General features: G+C 43.8%; 2 non-coding genes across 2 annotated transcripts; both read left to right on the top strand.

Annotated features, from left to right (window-relative positions):
• Window positions 1–3,715: 3,715 nt before the first annotated feature.
• TRNAE-UUC (transfer RNA glutamic acid (anticodon UUC)) lies at window positions 3,716–3,787 on the top strand. The gene has a single exon. It is a non-coding gene; the product is annotated as a tRNA-Glu (tRNA).
• Window positions 3,788–13,262: 9,475 nt separating this feature from the next.
• On the top strand, window positions 13,263–13,334 carry TRNAE-UUC (transfer RNA glutamic acid (anticodon UUC)). Its single transcript has one exon. It is a non-coding gene; the product is annotated as a tRNA-Glu (tRNA).
• Window positions 13,335–17,474: the final 4,140 nt, after the last annotated feature.

Here is a 17,474-nt window from a genome sequence, read left to right as displayed (position 1 = left end):
GGACTGAGAAGGAGTCTCAGGAGCCAACTAGACAAGATCTAGGGTTTAAGACCCTACAAATCTTAGGAGATTGAAGGTCGCAATCCTTCTCCTGTACTTTCTTTTGGCCCTTGCCACAAGCGAGGGCAAGTTCCAGCTTCGACTCGGCCCCTGGAGTTCCTAACCGAGGGAGGTTCAAACCTTTTTCTTGGCTTACGAGCCCCCTATTTCTCTTTTGTGCCCTCATTCCCGCCGTTCCATCAATTTTTTTATTGCTAGCAATAGCAATTGTCTTTATCGCATTTTTCTTAAAAAGGAAGAAGGTTTAGAAAAAGGGAGAAGGGGGACCACCGAGTCCACTTGACCAATTTGAGATTGAGCCATTGATTGGTATTCTCCTATTTTTCCCGAAAATCTGAGAAAAAGGACCGGTCTAAGGTTGAACCGGAGGGAAGAGGTAAGGTAGGGCCTTTCCAATTGATCACCACTTATAATACTTTCTGATTGTTCATGAAACTTGCTCCTGTCTTTCTTCTGATTCTGTATTGTATCTTTGTTTGATTTTTCTGTTTCTTGTGTTTTATGAGAAGAGTACTATTCGCAATCTTTCATAAACTTCTCATCTCTGCCTGTTGATGCTGTTCTGCTGCCTGTCTTTCTAAGTGTATATTCCTTATTGAAAGATTTTCTTATTTTTGATTCCTGCTCCCTTGCTATTGGAGCTAGGGTTTCTTAGCTCTTCTTTGTTCGTAGTTCCGTTGTTGTCTCCCTTGTTAGGAAAGATGTTCACTCATTAACTTCCTAGCTACCCCTCTCTCTGATTATACGATACCACTGGCAAATTGAATCGCATTCTAAGTCCTTTTTACATGCCTACATGCCTGACATCTAGGGAAGGAGTATCCTCTATCCGGTGAGTCAGGACCGGGGGGGGAACCTAGCATAGGAGTTCGCTTTCCACTAGCCTTCTTTAATGCTTTGATCGGGCAGTGCTATCATTTACCATTTACAAGCCTAATTACAAGCCTAAGGGGAAATCGGTACATCGATTCATCGGCCAAAGAAGGGGCCCTCTTCACCACCCACTCCTGGATAAACAACTTGTTCCTTCTGAATCAGGAGATCGGTCTTCGGCTAACGCGGGCGCCGGGGAGCAGGCCCAAGAGCAAAAACCTAGATTGCGCGAGATCTTTAAACGAGGAAATTCAACGATAGAACAAGAAGCATGCTATGCTATGGGAACTCAATGGAACTGGCACTCTGTATGTGCTGCTATGATAGTAAGCTCCTCCTGCTCTCTTATGCCGTTACGCTTACTTGAGCTAGCTCTTATCGGGTAAAGAAAATTCGATTACTGGGCGGAGAAAAGAGAAGTAACTAACCTTAGATCTCGGTCGGCTATCAGTAAAGGAACCTTCTGGCCGGTTAGGTTAAGCAAAGAGCGCTGGCAGGGATTCTTTCCTGAAAGTGCGAACGTGAAAGAGCGATCGTGCCCCTAGGTTAACATCAGTTAGCCGTGAAGACGCAGGTAACCTTACGGGGTTTATTCGTGAAAGTCAGCTCTGCTTTCGGCACCGGTTACGAGAACAGTATGAGTTCATTCTGTCCCACTTGCTCAATAGCCGGAGATTAAATAGCAGCTTCTTCTTTCACATTTGTCCAGCTTATGATGATTCCATTTCAAAACTATTATTCCTCCAACAGTGGATAGGCAAACAAAAGAAAGCAGTCACCCCCCAGGAAGGCATAGAGTGAAGCCAGGAAAGGAATTGCTTACTACAGACAGACCCGCCGGTAACACCTCAAAGACCAAGAGCAGCGGATAATCTAACTCTAACAACGGGTATTCATCCCATCTCGAGTTCGAAACTATATTCTCATGTCCTCAACCCCGGTACTCTACTATATGCAACCTATTTTGACACAACTTATTCTCTTCTCAAAGAGCTTCTTCTATCAAACCGCGTATTCTCGGCATCAACCTGGCAAGATCCGATCGGAAAGATAAGAAGCATCTGACTCATAAGCTACTAAGGCCCGAAAGCCTTGCCAACTACGTCTACCTTACTTACTAGCTAGCCTAAGAAGAGAGTACTTGCCAGCAGTCCAAGCTCACCAGGACCCAGGTGCTGAGAAAAAAGGCTTCAGCTTTCTTCGAGGAAGGGGATGATCGGTTCAGAAGTCGAACAGGTTCCAGCCTAGAAAGCTGAGCAGTTCTCAGAAAGAGTAGTTAATGGTTCACCTGGTAATAGCTGGGATTTCGTATTCTACTTAGAAATAGAAAGCTATGTCTCGAGAACGCCTTCCTTCTAACTAACTAACTAAGGCAATTGGTCTCTCACGTTGGATATAGATGTTGCCAATGCAAGTTAAGCGCGTAAACGACCTGAAGATTGGTGTTGGCATTAGGAGAAGCAAGCTGATAGTGGAACTAGTGGCATTCCTTTTTCGGATAAGAAAGTGACCTCGCCGGCCCTTCATTTGCCCCTCATCTTTATGACTCAACATCTGTAGCGTCATCGAAGTGTAGCTCGGCAATGAGTACCTTCTCTTCTAGCTCTTCGGTGTGGCTTTCTTTAAAGAGACTTTCCTCCTCTGCAGCTATCTCCTACAAGCTTGTTCTTAGGTTGTATAGTAATGGTCAACAAGCGTGGTCATAAGCTTTGCTTAGTCCATGTTTTCGTAGCCGAAGAAAATGTCCTTTGTTATAGGCTTGTCCTTCTAGTAGCTCTTAGGGTTGCTGAAAGTGTGGATGATTTTCCTTTCCTGCAACGCCTACTCAAAACGTTAAACGTTGAGGGGTCTTTCTATGGAAAAAGTTCTGGTCATGGGGTGGGCAGGGAATGAATGGAATTGATTGTTGCGCGGATTAGCCGCGAAAGAGCTTTACAAGCGGCATTGCCGGATTATCGGAATCGTTTCAATGTGAACATTCCGGTAAGCAGTGCCGAAATGAACTGTAATGGCTATTAGAATTAGAATAGGGTAGACAACTCTTTACTCTTTTCTTACTCTCCTTTAAAGCCTTACTTATTACTTAAAGGGCTAGGTAAAGAGCAAGCAGGAATCTTTCCCAATGCGCTAAGGTTATAGGTCAAAAGCAGATTCGAGCAAAGAGAAGACAGTCTTCTTATCGTTCGTGACCCTTCTCGAAAAAATTCTGTTACATAAGCTCAACAGCTTAAGGGCTACTATATCTCATCCCCACGAGGGAAGATCTAGTGATAGAGGAAACGCGAGAATGAAGGTTTGTAATGAAGACTATTACACCAGAAAAATCAGTATCTTACCGCGCATCAGCTTGAAGAGCGGCTATCGGAGTCAGGCTTAAGAGAGCCTCCTACCTAGTCAAATACTGAACTGAAAAAAGAAGAATACCATCATCGAGTACTGAATCGGATTCAGAGATCACCAGCCTATCGAACCAAAGGCTGACCAGGCACTTTTGTTGTTGCAGAATTAGACCCCCAATCCAATGGTTACCAGTTGAAGAGAGCGGCTCTCTTGATACGAACCGCTCAGGGTCAAAAAGAAGAATATGCCTGCTTGCGATAGTTGACTGAAGCCAAAACGCGGTTTGCCAACTTTGTCTTGGATGCCCTAATTCATAATGAATAAGCGGAATAGAATAGATGGAAGTAAGAACATAAGAAAGAGGTCGAATTTCGTATAGAAAGAAAACGAACCACTTCTATTCTCGGAGCCCACGGAGCGGTATATGAAGAATGGCTTTTTGGTCCCTTTCGTCCAGTGGTTAGGACATCGTCTTTTCATGTCGAAGACACGGGTTCGATTCCCGTAAGGGATAGGTACTCATTCCCGGCCGCTTTCAGTTAGTGTTCATTGCTGAGTGATCGCTCGCTATCTGGCTGGAAAAGGTGGTCCGGAAGCTTCCTCTCTCCCAGCAAGCAAGACGAGATCACCATTTCTCTCAGTAATGGACTTCCTTGAATTCAAAGCAGGGGATAGCCCCTGTGGGAGTCGAATCTTCAATCAAGCAAGACCGGACAACTGCGAAAGAGCGAATCTTTCCCCTATCTCTAAAGGGGCTTCTTCGATCTCATACTTCGTTTATGTTAGGGTTTCGCCCGTAGCAGGGCAATTAATATAGCGCCTCGTGGTACTCGTGAGAAAGATGAGATAAAGCTAAATAGACTCTCGAAAGGGGGAAGCTTCCTTGTCCTACTCGTCGTCTCCAATCATGACAAGACAGTGGGGTAGTTAAGATCTCTTCGAAGAGGGGGAGCTAATACCTTTCTAACTCGGCACCCACAATCATGGGGTAAAGAACCTCTAAGCATCGACGCCAAAGGACAACTCACTTCCAGCCAAGAATAGGAAAACTCATTACCAAGGGGCAAGGGGTTTAGCAAGCATTAAATGAAGTAGACTCTTTCAGTTTCAGTAAGACCACGCATTCTCTTCGCTTGGGCTCCTTTGCAGCGTCGCAGTCTGCCTGGTCCTAGCTATGAACCTTCCTCAAATCCCTCCTTCAGTTGATGAATCAGTCCCAAGAAAGGCAATTGAAGCTCAGACAAGACATAGACTACCTGAAAGAGGATCTATGTAATAGAGTTGAGGGCTAGGATTAGCAGGCTAAAAGGAAAGAGTGCAATTCAGTGCTCTGAGAGGACGTAGTTCCCTTCGGGAGTGAACCTCTGACTGCGCAGCCATATATAGGTTTGGGGAGATGACGCCCTTTTCTTATATTAACATTTCTTTCTTCTTATATCTTATAGTTGTCTCTTTTTACAGCCTGCTTTCAAACCTCGGTATAACACTGGGCGAAGGCCCCAGAAAACAGATCATTAGACAGGATAAGAGCTGCGATAGTGCACGGCATCGAATTTCTAGGTCACGGACTTCGAATAAAGCCATACTGCTCCGTGGGCCTCAGAAATGGCATGAACGAAAGCACTTGGCGGAGAATACTAAGGCCTTGCTTACCACCACACAGGTTGTTCACGCCGACGCGGGAAATTCACCCACTTTGCCTCGGCTGCTCGATCATCTTCGGCTAGAGCTTTACGATCGAGTCTCTTGCCTCCTATATGGTATATGGCTGCTTCCCCGAAGAATTCCGGATCCAATATTCCACCTTGTACTTCATTAGGCCAGGACTGACATGCCCAAGGCGAATTTGATTTGCCCGTGCGATCGCACGTGTTGCCAACACGCTTCGGAACCGGTTTCAGCCTGGGAATTAGACTAGAATATATAATAAAGACTTCCCATCTCGAGTGGAAAACCCTATCGAGGCAAATGCAAATGGGGGGATAAATATTGAAACTACATTAGCTTCTCGAAATGGATTGAAAGCGAAGGTGAATCCATAGCTCCAACCAAGGAAGGAAGGGTGGACGAGGCAGAACGTGCTACTAGTTCGCTTTAAGGGTTGGTAAGGGTTCCAACTATGACGGAAACCCTAATCTATTTAGCAAGTGCGTATTCGGGAAGGAGATGAACCAAAAACAGCAATAACTACAAGGTATGGCTCGTACGAATTTAAGGTTATGCCATTTGGATTAACCAACGCCCCGGCTACATTTTCGACTTTGATGCAAGAGGTGCTCCGGGAGTTCCTCGACGATTTCGTGGTGGTGTACCTAGATGACATCGTCATCTATAGCAAGGATATGGAGGAACACATCAAGCACTTGAAGAAGGTGTTCCAAGCATTGCGGGAATTCGAAAGAAAAATCATTATTGAGCGTCCAAGACCATACATATTGATAGATAGGACTGGTATTTATTTGTTCAATAGAAAAATTAGTTGAAAAAATCATGACTAGACTTAACAATAAAATAGTCGGAAGAGTGCACAGACGATGCAAATTTTTTGTTGCTGTCGGAAAAAGAAGAAGTCCTACTCCTATTAACATAGGAACTGGAAGTGGAATGAAAGGTATGATCCACCCATATTGATATGTCTGTTCCATCAATTTTTTTGAATTCTTTTTGAACGACCTTTCCCCCATAGACATATTGAATAGAAAAAGATATTTTGATTTCCACTGTAATTTTGAAAATTAATGTTTAAATGTCCTTCAAAAGTAAGTAAATAGGTCCGAAACGTATAAAATGCGGTTAATCCCGCCGTGATCCAAGCTATTATTGCGAAAATAGGCGAATACAACCAACTATCATCAAGAATTTCATCTTTTGACCAAAAACAAGCAAGAGGTGGAATACCACAAAGAGAAAATGTACCTAATAAAAAAGAAGTTTTGGTAATCGGTATATGCTTTGTTAAACCACCCATAAAAACCATATTCTGATTTTTATCGGGGGAATAGCCAACAATACTTTCCATTGAATGAATAACAGATCCAGACCCTAAAAAGAATAATGCTTTTGAATAAGCATGAGTAATCAAATGAAATAAAGCACTTCGATAAGACCCGATTCCTAGAGCTAGCATCATATAACCCAATTGAGACATTGTTGAATAAGCTAAACCCCTTTTAATGTTTTTAATGTCTTTTTGAGCAAGAGCTAAAGTAGCTCCTAATAATATCGTAATTATGCCTATCAAGGAGATGAAATCCATTATATTTATATAAGGTATAACTATAAAAAGAGGAAGAAGGCGAGCTACAAGAAAAATACCCGCTGCTACCATAGTAGCGGCATGGATAAGAGCCGAAATAGGAGTGGGACCCTCCATAGCATCAGGTAACCATACATGAAGCGGAAATTGTGCGGATTTAGCAACTGCACCAGCAAATAATAGAACAGCACACAAAGTAACAAATAGAGAATTGACTTGATTATTGGAAACCAAGTTATTAACCATTTCGAATAAATCCCGAAATTCAAAACTACCTGTTATCCAATTATCCAAAAAAGACCAAAAATTCCTAATAATAAACCAAAATCGCCCACACGATTTGTTACAAAAGCTTTTTGACAAGCATTTGCTGCAAGAGGTCGTGTGAACCAAAACCCTATTAATATTAATAGATAGGAACACATTCCAACCAATTCCCAAAAAATAGAAATTTGTATCAAATTGGAACTAGTAACTAATCCCAACATGGAAGTACTGAAAAAACTCATATAAGCAAAAAATCTCAAGTATCCTTGATCGTGAGCCATATAATTATCACTATAAATAAGAACCATAATTCCAACAGTAGTGATTAATATTGACATAATAGAAGTAAGTGGATCGATCAAATAGCCGAATTGCAAAGACAAGTGCGAGTTTGGGCTACAAGAGGTCGGGTTCTTAGGCCATGTAGTCGGAAATGGCAAGATCAAGATGGAGGCGGGGAAGATCAAAGCCATTGTTGATTGGGAGACCCCAAAGTCGGCATCGGAGTTACGCTCTTTCCTTGGCTTGGTAAATTACTACCGGCGGTTCATCAAGGGACATTCGGTGATCACGGCGCCGTTAACCAATATGCCCCGGAAGGACAAGGCGTGGGAATGGACACAAGAATGTATGAGGGCCTTTGAACAACTAAAGGAGGCGGTCACGAAGGAACCGGTACTCGCACTACCCGACTTCACCAAACCATTCGAAGTGATGACGGATGCTTCGGATATAGCCGTTGTATCTGCAATCTCTGGGCACCCCCATCTATTTGCTAACCGTTCACCCCTTCTCCTTCCGAGCCGTTCTAACTTATTGTTGGATCGGGAGTCACAAGAACCATCTCGTCTTACGCGACGTTGTTGCCTATAATTAGAATAAAATTCGAATAAGGGCCTAGGGCTACCCATCGATCCCGAAGTGGGTTGGCTGAAGGCCAAAGTCAAAGTACGGGGATGTAGACCCCACCTTAGGTGCTGAGTGGTGTCCTCTCCTCCCTAATACCTAATACAGAATTCCGTCTATGGAGCCTAAAGCTTCTTTCTAAACTAAAGCATGGCAGTAAGCAGTAAGTTGGCCTAGTCTGACGCCCAGCCTTCGCCTTCTTCAGTGGCCGAGTTGAAGCGTTCAACGGTTCTTCGCCACCTTTCTTTTTCAAGGTTGAGCTTGTGAAATGGAAGCTAATGCTATGCCCCTTGTTCAAGAGAAAGCGAGGACTTTCTTTTAGCTACCGGCCCAAACAAAAAAAAGAGATTAGCCTCTTGATCGATCGATTGATTGGATCGAAGCTAAGATAGCTTGACTCAATTGGAAGATAGGGGGTTGATTGAAGTGTGAGATCAGCCCAAGACTAAGGCCGGGCAACTAGCTGCTGCAGGATTTCCCGTCTATCTATCTCACCACGCTCCCCTACTCCTAACTCCTAACAAGGCTGCATATGGTGAAAGAAGTGGATGAGGAGTGGACTGCATTGAACAGAATGCTCGTGGTCGCCGGCTAACACAATGCAGGGGAGACTAGCCGAGAAGCCTAAGCTAGCTATCACCCCAGCGGAGTCTAGTCTTCTTATCGAGATGAGCATGAGTGGTCAAGCCCTGCAATGAGATCATGCGCCCTGGGCTACTGTTGTGTGTTCCGATCCTTCCAGTGAGAGCTTACTCCGCTGTTCGTGGTGGAGTAAGGGCTTAGGATTAGGGGTAAGGGCATGCCTTAAGGCAGCTCGTGACCCAGCATTAGACTGAAGTCGTTTTTGTTTTGGCATTTGTAGCCGAACCACAGCTCTCAATCCGATACTAAGAGTTTGCTTCCTTAATGGCGTAATGTAAAAGATAGCAGAGAGTAGTCAGTGTCAGTAGCTCCTCTTTGCCCGAGTGCGGGAGTCAGAGCAGAGGAAAGTAAGTCAGCCGGGTACGGCTTGTATACAGGGATATAATCGACCAAAGTAAGTGGATGGATCCCCATGAATATGGAACCGAACCCCGGCTTGCTGTCTGAAAGGCTTCTTTCGCGAGGAAGCACTTCGCTCACCACTTGAACGGACCGAAGGACACACCACAAGCTTCATTCAAGCATTTCCTCCATAAAGCAGTTCTTCCTTTCCATTTCATCACTTCAAAAACCTACCTTTCAAACTTTTATAGCAATCAGGTAAGGCCGAGGCTAATAGGAAGTACAGATATTCATTCAACCAAAAACCAACCACCGAACCGAAACCGATCGGGGAGACCGGGGGATATTTTATCAATCACAGCCCGGAAAGGAATTGACAGACGGGATGAAATAGCCGCTTGAGAAGAAGCGGCTTATTCGAGAACACCGTATTCAATTGCGACAACAACTCGAAACGCGAAAACAGCTACTTCTGTGGCATTTGTCCCTGAGACGCCAAGATCTTCCTTCTTGCCTTGCCTTCCTCTTCACTTCGAACCTGGTATCCTAGATGGTACGGGATAGCAGGAATCAAAGAATCAATAAGGATGTTGGGCGGGGAATCAAATCAAGAGAACTTTATTATCGCGGCATTCCAACAAAAAACATCTCCCAAAGTTGCTATGAAAATGAAAGTATCGCAGTTCGATAAGTCAGGACTAGACTCAAAAAGGTCCACCGTTTCTAGCTTCATCGTACCTGGTTTTAGTAGTCAAAGACTGTATACTTCGAAATGTCTGAGGGGGAGTCAGGGTCTTTCTTTGAACAGGTCCTTATTAAGGAATGGAAATGTCAAGTATTACGGGACTGAGAAGGAGTCTCAGGAGCCAACTAGACAAGATCTAGGGTTTAAGACCCTACAAATCTTAGGGAGATTGAAGGTCGCAATCCTTCTCCTGTACTTTCTTTTGGCCCTTGCCACAAGCGAGGGCAAGTTCCAGCTTCGACTCGGCCCCCTGGAGTTCCTAACCGAGGGAGGTTCAAACCTTTTTCTTGGCTTACCGAGCCCCCTATTTTCTCTTTTTGCCCTCATTCCCGCCGTTCCATCAATTTTTTTATTGCTAGCAATAGCATATTGTCTTTATCGCATTTTTCTTAAAAAGGAAGAAGGTTTAGAAAAAGGGAGAAGGGGGACCACCGAGTCCACTTGACCAATTTGAGATTGAGCCATTGATTGGTATTCTACTATTTTTCCGAAAAATCTGAGAAAAAGGACCGGTCTAAGGTTGAACCGGAGGGAAGGAGGTAAGGTAGGGCCTTTCCAATTGATAGCACCTCTATAATACTTTCTGATTGTTCATGAAACTTGCTCCTGTCTTTCTTCTTGATTCTGTATTGTATCTTTGTTTGATTTTTCTGTTTCTTGTGTTTTATGAGAAGAGTACTATTCGCAATCTTTCATAAACTTCTCATCTCTGCCTGTGTTGATGCTGTTCTGCCTGTCTTTTCTAAGTGTATATTCCTTATTGAAAGATTTTCTTATTTTTGATTCCTGCTCCCTTGCCTATTGGAGCTAGGGTTTCTTAGCTCTTCTTTGTTCGTAGTTCCTGGTTGTTGTCTCCCTTGTTAGGAAAGATGTTCACTCATTAACTTCCTAGCTACCCTCTCTCTGATTATACGATACCACTGGCAAATTGAATCGCATTCTAAAGTCCTTTTTACATGCCTACATGCCTGACATTCTTAGGGAAGGAGTATCCTCTATCCGGTGAGTCAGGACCGAACCTAGTAAATAGGAGTTCGCTTTCCACTGAGCCTTCTTTAATGCTTTGATCGGGCAGTGCTATCATTTACCATTTACAAGCCTAATTACAAGCCTAAGGGGAAGATCGGTACATCGATTCATCGGCCAAAGAAGGGGCCCTCTTCACCAACCCACTCCTGGATAAACAACTTGTTCCTTCTGAATCAGGAGATCGGGTCTTCGGCTAACGCGGGCGCCGGGGAGCAGGCCCAAGAGCAAAAACCTAGATTGCGCGAGATCTTTAAACGAGGAAATTCAACGATAGAACAAGAAGCATGCTATGCTATGGGAACTCAATGGAACTGGCACTCTGTATGTGCTGCTATGATAGTAAGCTCCTCCTGCTCTCTTATGCCGTTACGCTTACTTGAGCTAGCTCTTATCGGTAAAGAAATTCGATTACTGGGCGGAGAAAAGAGAAGTAACTAACCTTAGATCTCTGGTCGGCTATCAGTAAAGGAACCTTCTGGCCGGTTAGGTTAAGCAAAGAGCGCTGGCAGGGATTCTTTCCTGAAAGTGCGAACGTGAAAGAGCGATCGTGCCCCTAGGTTAACATCAGTTAGCCGTGAAGAACGCAGGTAACCTTACCGGGGTTTATTCGTGAAAGTCAGCTCTGGCTTTCGGCACCGGTTACGAGAACAGTATGAGTTCATTCTGTCCCACTTGGCTCAATAGCCGGAGATTAAATAGCAGCTTCTTCTTTCACATTTGTCCAGCTTATGATGATTCCATTTCAAAAAGCTATTATTCCTCCAACAGTGGATAGGCAAACAAAAGAAAGCAGTCACCCACCAGGAAGGCATAGAGTGAAGCCAGGAAAGGAATTGCTTACTACAGACAGACCCGCCGGTAACACCTCAAAGACCAAGAGCAGCGGATAATCTAACTCTAACAACGGGTATTCATCCCATCTCGAGTTCGAAACTATATTCTCATGTCCTCAACCCCGGTACTCTACTATATGCAACCTATTTTGACACAACTTATTCTCTTCTCAAAGAGCTTCTTCTATCAAACCGCGTATTCTCGGCATCAACCTGGCAAGATCCGATCGGAAAGATAAGAAGCATCTGACTCATAAGCTACTAAGGCCCGAAAGCCTTGCCAACTACGTCTACCTTACTTACTAGCTAGCCTAAGAAGAGAAGTACTTGCCAGCAGTCCAAGCTCACCAGGACCCAGGTGCTGAGAAAAAAGGCTTCAGCTTTCTTCGAGGAAGGGGATGATCGGTTCAGAAGTCGAACAGGTTCCAGCCTAGAAAGCTGAGCAGTTCTCAGAAAGAGTAGTTAATGGTTCACCTGGTAATAGCTGGGATTTCGTATTCTACTTAGAAATAGAAAGCTATGTCTCGAGAACGCCTTCCTTCTAACTAACTAACTAAGGCAATTGGTCTCTCACGTTGGATATAGATGTTGCCAATGCAAGTTAAGCGCGTAAACGACCTGAAGATTGGTGTTGGCATTAGGAGAAGCAAGCTGATAGTGGAACTAGTGGCATTCCTTTTTCGGATAAGAAAGTGACCTCGCCGGCCCTTCATTTGCCCCTCATCTTTATGACTCAACATCTGTAGCGTCATCGAAGTGTAGCTCGGCAATGAGTACCTTCTCTTCTAGCTCTTCGGTGTGGCTTTCTTTAAAGAGACTTTCCTCCTCTGCAGCTATCTCCTACAAGCTTGTTCTTAGGTTGTATAGTAATGGTCAACAAGCGTGGTCATAAGCTTTGCTTAGTCCATGTTTTCGTAGCCGAAGAAAATGTCCTTTGTTATAGGCTTGTCCTTCTAGTAGCTCTTAGGGTTGCTGAAAGTGTGGATGATTTTCCTTTCCTGCAACGCCTACTCAAAACGTTAAACGTTGAGGGGTCTTTCTATGGAAAAAGTTCTGGTCATGGGGTGGGCAGGGAATGAATGGAATTGATTGTTGCGCGGATTAGCCGCGAAAGAGCTTTACAAGCGGCATTGCCGGATTATCGGAATCGTTTCAATGTGAACATTCCGGTAAGCAGTGCCGAAATGAACTGTAATGGCTATTAGAATTAGAATAGGGTAGACAACTCTTTACTCTTTTCTTACTCTCCTTTAAAGCCTTACTTATTACTTAAAGGGCTAGGTAAAGAGCAAGCAGGAATCTTTCCCAATGCGCTAAGGTTATAGGTCAAAAGCAGATTCGAGCAAAGAGAAGACAGTCTTCTTATCGTTCGTGACCCTTCTCGAAAAAATTCTGTTACATAAGCTCAACAGCTTAAGGGCTACTATATCTCATCCCCACGAGGGAAGATCTAGTGATAGAGGAAAACGCGAGAATGAAGGTTTGTAATGAAGACTATTACACCAGAAAAATCAGTATCTTACCGCGCATCAGCTTGAAGAGCGGCTATCGGAGTCAGGCTTAAGAGAGCCTCCTACCTAGTCAAATACTGAACTGAAAAAAGAAGAATACCATCATCGAGTACTGAATCGGATTCAGAGATCACCAGCCTATCGAACCAAAGGCTGACCAGGCACTTTTGTTGTTGCAGAATTAGACCCCCAATCCAATGGTTACCAGTTGAAGAGAGCGGCTCTCTTGATACGAACCGCTCAGGGTCAAAAAGAAGAATATGCCTGCTTGCGATAGTTGACTGAAGCCAAAACGCGGTTTGCCAACTTTGTCTTGGATGCCCTAATTCATAATGAATAAGCGGAATAGAATAGATGGAAGTAAGAACATAAGAAAGAGGTCGAATTTCGTATAGAAAGAAAACGAACCACTTCTATTCTCGGAGCCCACGGAGCGGTATATGAAGAATGGCTTTTTGGTCCCTTTCGTCCAGTGGTTAGGACATCGTCTTTTCATGTCGAAGACACGGGTTCGATTCCCGTAAGGGATAGGTACTCATTCCCGGCCGCTTTCAGTTAGTGTTCATTGCTGAGTGATCGCTCGCTATCTGGCTGGAAAAGGTGGTCCGGAAGCTTCCTCTCTCCCAGCAAGCAAGACGAGATCACCATTTCTCTCAGTAATGGACTTCCTTGAATTCAAAGCAGGGGATAGCCCCTGTGGGAGTCGAATCTTCAATCAAGCAAGACCGGACAACTGCGAAAGAGCGAATCTTTCCCCTATCTCTAAAGGGGCTTCTTCGATCTCATACTTCGTTTATGTTAGGGTTTCGCCCGTAGCAGGGCAATTAATATAGCGCCTCGTGGTACTCGTGAGAAAGATGAGATAAAGCTAAATAGACTCTCGAAAGGGGGAAGCTTCCTTGTCCTACTCGTCGTCTCCAATCATGACAAGACAGTGGGGTAGTTAAGATCTCTTCGAAGAGGGGGAGCTAATACCTTTCTAACTCGGCACCCACAATCATGGGGTAAAGAACCTCTAAGCATCGACGCCAAAGGACAACTCACTTCCAGCCAAGAATAGGAAAACTCATTACCAAGGGGCAAGGGGTTTAGCAAGCATTAAATGAAGTAGACTCTTTCAGTTTCAGTAAGACCACGCATTCTCTTCGCTTGGGCTCCTTTGCAGCGTCGCAGTCTGCCTGGTCCTAGCTATGAACCTTCCTCAAATCCCTCCTTCAGTTGATGAATCAGTCCCAAGAAAGGCAATTGAAGCTCAGACAAGACATAGACTACCTGAAAGAGGATCTATGTAATAGAGTTGAGGGCTAGGATTAGCAGGCTAAAAGGAAAGAGTGCAATTCAGTGCTCTGAGAGGACGTAGTTCCCTTCGGGAGTGAACCTCTGACTGCGCAGCCATATATAGGTTTGGGGAGATGACGCCCTTTTCTTATATTAACATTTCTTTCTTCTTATATCTTATAGTTGTCTCTTTTTACAGCCTGCTTTCAAACCTCGGTATAACACTGGGCGAAGGCCCCAGAAAACAGATCATTAGACAGGATAAGAGCTGCGATAGTGCACGGCATCGAATTTCTAGGTCACGGACTTCGAATAAAGCCATACTGCTCCGTGGGCCTCAGAAATGGCATGAACGAAAGCACTTGGCGGAGAATACTAAGGCCTTGCTTACCACCACACAGGTTGTTCACGCCGACGCGGGAAATTCACCCACTTTGCCTCGGCTGCTCGATCATCTTCGGCTAGAGCTTTACGATCGAGTCTCTTGCCTCCTATATGGTATATGGCTGCTTCCCCGAAGAATTCCGGATCCAATATTCCACCTTGTACTTCATTAGGCCAGGACTGACATGCCCAAGGCGAATTTGATTTGCCCGTGCGATCGCACGTGTTGCCAACACGCTTCGGAACCGGTTTCAGCCTGGGAATTAGACTAGAATATATAATAAAGACTTCCCATCTCGAGTGGAAAACCCTATCGAGGCAAATGCAAATGGGGGGATAAATATTGAAACTACATTAGCTTCTCGAAATGGATTGAAAGCGAAGGTGAATCCATAGCTCCAACCAAGGAAGGAAGGGTGGACGAGGCAGAACGTGCTACTAGTTCGCTTTAAGGGTTGGTAAGGGTTCCAACTATGACGGAAACCCTAATCTATTTAGCAAGTGCGTATTCGGGAAGGAGATGAACCAAAAACAGCAATAACTACAAGGTATGGCTCGTACGAATTTAAGGTTATGCCATTTGGATTAACCAACGCCCCGGCTACATTTTCGACTTTGATGCAAGAGGTGCTCCGGGAGTTCCTCGACGATTTCGTGGTGGTGTACCTAGATGACATCGTCATCTATAGCAAGGATATGGAGGAACACATCAAGCACTTGAAGAAGGTGTTCCAAGCATTGCGGGAATTCGAAAGAAAAATCATTATTGAGCGTCCAAGACCATACATATTGATAGATAGGACTGGTATTTATTTGTTCAATAGAAAAATTAGTTGAAAAAATCATGACTAGACTTAACAATAAAATAGTCGGAAGAGTGCACAGACGATGCAAATTTTTTGTTGCTGTCGGAAAAAGAAGAAGTCCTACTCCTATTAACATAGGAACTGGAAGTGGAATGAAAGGTATGATCCACCCATATTGATATGTCTGTTCCATCAATTTTTTTGAATTCTTTTTGAACGACCTTTCCCCCATAGACATATTGAATAGAAAAAGATATTTTGATTTCCACTGTAATTTTGAAAATTAATGTTTAAATGTCCTTCAAAAGTAAGTAAATAGGTCCGAAACGTATAAAATGCGGTTAATCCCGCCGTGATCCAAGCTATTATTGCGAAAATAGGCGAATACAACCAACTATCATCAAGAATTTCATCTTTTGACCAAAAACAAGCAAGAGGTGGAATACCACAAAGAGAAAATGTACCTAATAAAAAAGAAGTTTTGGTAATCGGTATATGCTTTGTTAAACCACCCATAAAAACCATATTCTGATTTTTATCGGGGGAATAGCCAACAATACTTTCCATTGAATGAATAACAGATCCAGACCCTAAAAAGAATAATGCTTTTGAATAAGCATGAGTAATCAAATGAAATAAAGCACTTCGATAAGACCCGATTCCTAGAGCTAGCATCATATAACCCAATTGAGACATTGTTGAATAAGCTAAACCCCTTTTAATGTTTTTAATGTCTTTTTGAGCAAGAGCTAAAGTAGCTCCTAATAATATCGTAATTATGCCTATCAAGGAGATGAAATCCATTATATTTATATAAGGTATAACTATAAAAAGAGGAAGAAGGCGAGCTACAAGAAAAATACCCGCTGCTACCATAGTAGCGGCATGGATAAGAGCCGAAATAGGAGTGGGACCCTCCATAGCATCAGGTAACCATACATGAAGCGGAAATTGTGCGGATTTAGCAACTGCACCAGCAAATAATAGAACAGCACACAAAGTAACAAATAGAGAATTGACTTGATTATTGGAAACCAAGTTATTAACCATTTCGAATAAATCCCGAAATTCAAAACTACCTGTTATCCAATTATCCAAAAAAGACCAAAAATTCCTAATAATAAACCAAAATCGCCCACACGATTTGTTACAAAAGCTTTTTGACAAGCATTTGCTGCAAGAGGTCGTGTGAACCAAAACCCTATTAATATTAATAGATAGGAACACATTCCAACCAATTCCCAAAAAATAGAAATTTGTATCAAATTGGAACTAGTAACTAATCCCAACATGGAAGTACTGAAAAAACTCATATAAGCAAAAAATCTCAAGTATCCTTGATCGTGAGCCATATAATTATCACTATAAATAAGAACCATAATTCCAACAGTAGTGATTAATATTGACATAATAGAAGTAAGTGGATCGATCAAATAGCCGAATTGCAAAGACAAGTGCGAGTTTGGGCTACAAGAGGTCGGGTTCTTAGGCCATGTAGTCGGAAATGGCAAGATCAAGATGGAGGCGGGGAAGATCAAAGCCATTGTTGATTGGGAGACCCCAAAGTCGGCATCGGAGTTACGCTCTTTCCTTGGCTTGGTAAATTACTACCGGCGGTTCATCAAGGGACATTCGGTGATCACGGCGCCGTTAACCAATATGCCCCGGAAGGACAAGGCGTGGGAATGGACACAAGAATGTATGAGGGCCTTTGAACAACTAAAGGAGGCGGTCACGAAGGAACCGGTACTCGCACTACCCGACTTCACCAAACCATTCGAAGTGATGACGGATGCTTCGGATATAGCCGTTGTATCTGCAATCTCTGGGCACCCCCATCTATTTGCTAACCGTTCACCCCTTCTCCTTCCGAGCCGTTCTAACTTATTGTTGGATCGGGAGTCACAAGAACCATCTCGTCTTACGCGACGTTGTTGCCTATAATTAGAATAAAATTCGAATAAGGGCCTAGGGCTACCCATCGATCCCGAAGTGGGTTGGCTGAAGGCCAAAGTCAAAGTACGGGGATGTAGACCCCACCTTAGGTGCTGAGTGGTGTCCTCTCCTCCCTAATACCTAATACAGAATTCCGTCTATGGAGCCTAAAGCTTCTTTCTAAACTAAAGCATGGCAGTAAGCAGTAAGTTGGCCTAGTCTGACGCCCAGCCTTCGCCTTCTTCAGTGGCCGAGTTGAAGCGTTCA

This window comes from Andrographis paniculata, unplaced genomic scaffold, assembly GCF_009805555.1.
Source record: "Andrographis paniculata isolate CXL003 unplaced genomic scaffold, ASM980555v1 Contig263END, whole genome shotgun sequence".
NCBI classification, from domain to species: Eukaryota; Viridiplantae; Streptophyta; class Magnoliopsida; order Lamiales; family Acanthaceae; genus Andrographis; species Andrographis paniculata.
Note: the sequence above shows the minus strand (reverse complement) of the source record. Positions and strands in the feature narration are given on the sequence as shown.